Genomic DNA, 3127 nt, shown 5'->3' with positions numbered 1-3127 from the left:
ATGATCCTGCTGGGCTACTATGATTTGAATGAAAGATTTAGAACAAAGAGGGTTGAATGATATGAAAAACAAAAATACATATTTCATAAGAATACGCACAAACAAAAAGTTCCATATCAAATACATAAGAATCTACATGAGTGGAAGGCAAGGGAAGTAGAGAATGGGCATATCAGTGGATTAATGAATAAATCAATATAAAAAAAACAGAAGGTCTTACAGACTCTATGTACCAATGTGTCATGAACTGAAAAATATGGTGAATTCAACATTTATATATTTAATAAAAAATAACTGCGATCTCAGAATACCAAATGTTTTGAAGACATTTGGGTTACAAATGTAATATTCCCCAAATAAACTATAATCATCTTTCAATAGACTTTTCAAAACACTATGTTAATCAATTACTCATGGTTTTGTGGCTCCATATTACCCAAATATATAGTTAATCTCACTGTATTCCCAACAAAATTATATTATTGTATCTTATATATTTTACTCACATTGAACTCCAAAATAACATTTTTTTTCTGTATGTCACAATTAATTTTTGATTAGTAACAGAGGACCATCTCCATTTTAGCATATTAGCTTCAAAAGTTCTCTAGGTCACTAACTACAATCAATATCTAAATAATCAATTCTGTTATATATAAAATAGAAACATATCTCTTGGAAATGTTTGAAGAACAGTTTATTAGTTTTTTTCTCAAGTTGATTTACTTATTTTATTTAAATTGAATTAGAATGAAAGCAATCTATTTTATATTTTTCTTTTAATTTTAGCAAAGTTACTTTTTTTCTTTTGAATGTTATTGAAGCTATTCCATATATCTTTAAAGGGACTGGAAAAGCTACATTTCTTATGAATTATTCAATATACTCTCTTCAGTATTTACTTAAATGATTAGGTGGTCAATACAATATGACAAAAGTGCTAGACTTACAATAATTTCAGATATAGTTCTTTGTTCTATTCTGTAGTAAAAATGAATTAAGATAAATCTACATTTCTTATGAATTATTCAATATACTCTCTTCAGTAATTTGTCATATAATTTAGAGTGAAACTAGAAGTTAGCTTTATTATTTGAAGTAAAATTCCCAAAGGAAGTATATAAAGCACACACACATATTTGATAATTATTCAAATGTTCTTCCTATAAAAGACACAAATGTCTATTCTCATAATCTAATTAAGAGCACATAGCAGCAATTGTATCCAGTTACATATATATGAATATATATATATATATATATATATATATATATATATAAATTTATATATCTATATCTACATCTACATCTACATCTATATCTATATGTCTATATCTATATCATCTATGGGGCGAGAGAGTTTATTTTGCTATTTCTATACAAACATGTTAAGTGCAGCATATGTACTATACCTTAGTGCACGCACACACACAAAGTCAATAATATTACTATCATTTAAATTTTATAGATGGAAGAACTAAGTTGAACAAGTGAAACAAGTTAGAGTTTCAAGATGGTGGCAGTGAAGGAAGACAAAGAACTCACCTCCTGCCATGAGCAAAATGAAATATACACATAAATAGAGCACAGTTACTCCTGAGAGACAATTAAGGGCTGAATGAACAACTTCTGAACAACAAATGTAAGAAAAAGAACAAATAAAGAAGGCTAAGAATACATGGGAGTGCTCCAGGAGCTGCAGAAACTCTCTGAAATGGGAAGTTCTGGTGAGCTCCATTGTTTACATTCCCCTCAACTTCAATAGGGTGGAAAGGAGCTCTATTTGGGTGCTTTGGCCTTCCTGCAAGGTCACTACAGAGTATTCCCAGTCACATTACCTTGAATATTTTGTATCTAGACTAAAAGAGCAACCAGGATCAACAAGGTGTTACCATAATACATGGACCTGGCCTACATGCCTAGAGCCCTTTTCAGGCTGTCAGGCTAGTGTTCCAAGTGCCATAAGTATCTGCCTGGCTCCAACCAGCCAGCCAAAACTGTCTGGCACACACAAACCACACAGAGGTTGCTTCTACATGAGACCTCTTTTTGTACAACAAATTAGTGTAAGTCCATATAGAGATGATGTAGCTCTCCAGGAACTGTGGGAATTATCCAGGGCCAGAGGTGTCAGTGAGTGCCATTATATAGGTACCTCTCCACCTTCATAGGGTAGGTGGGAGCTCTATGCAGGTGTTCTGGCCTAGTTGCAAGGTTATTGCAGCATGTTCCTGGACATATCATTAAAGCCCCTTTCGGTTTAGAACAAAGGGAGCAAACAGAACCAAAAGGGTATGACAACATACCTTACCTACTCACCTAGAGCTGTACAGGTTTGATAAACCATCAGCCGAGATGCCATAGGCACCTGCTAAAAAAATCAGCCTGCAAAATCTGTCTGGCAACACAGATTACAAAGAGGCTGCTTCTACACAAGGCAACTATTTCAAGACTTGGAAAGATAACTATTTTGTCTAATTCATAAGAATAAACACAAAAAGTGAAACAAAATGAAAAGACAGAAGAATATCTGTCTCTCAAAAAAAAAAAAAAAAGAACAAGGAAAATTCCAGGGTGGGGATTTAGGGATGGAAACCTTATCAAACTGAGCTAAGTAATTTGCTTGATATGTAATTTAATGAAGCAGTCATAAGGATGCTCAACAAACTCTAGAGTGGAATAGAGGAAGTTAAGAAGAACTTCCTAACTAGTGTTCCAACAAAAAGTTAGAAAATATAATATAAATATATTTTATATTTATTATAAATATAACAAAGAACCAAGCAGAGCTCAAGAATGCAATAACAGAAATATATATATATATATATATATATATATATATATATATATATATGAAAAAAATAGCAGATGAGCTAATACAGAAGAATGGAATGGCAACCTGGGATATATAGACTAGTAGAAATCAATCAGAACAACAAAAAGAAATAAAGGATAGTGTAAGGAAATGTTGGGATGCTATGAAGTACGCAAATATTCACACATCATAGGGACCCCAGAAGGAGAAGAAAGAGAAAAATGAAGAGAAACTTTACTTAATAAAATAATGGCTGAATATTTTCCTAACTTGGGAAAGGAAATAGACATCCAAAAAAGAAAAAAAAGACAA

This window comes from Myotis lucifugus, unplaced genomic scaffold, assembly GCF_000147115.1.
Source record: "Myotis lucifugus unplaced genomic scaffold, Myoluc2.0 scaffold_13, whole genome shotgun sequence".
NCBI lineage: Eukaryota > Metazoa > Chordata > Mammalia > Chiroptera > Vespertilionidae > Myotis > Myotis lucifugus.
This window is presented reverse-complemented; position numbering follows the sequence as displayed.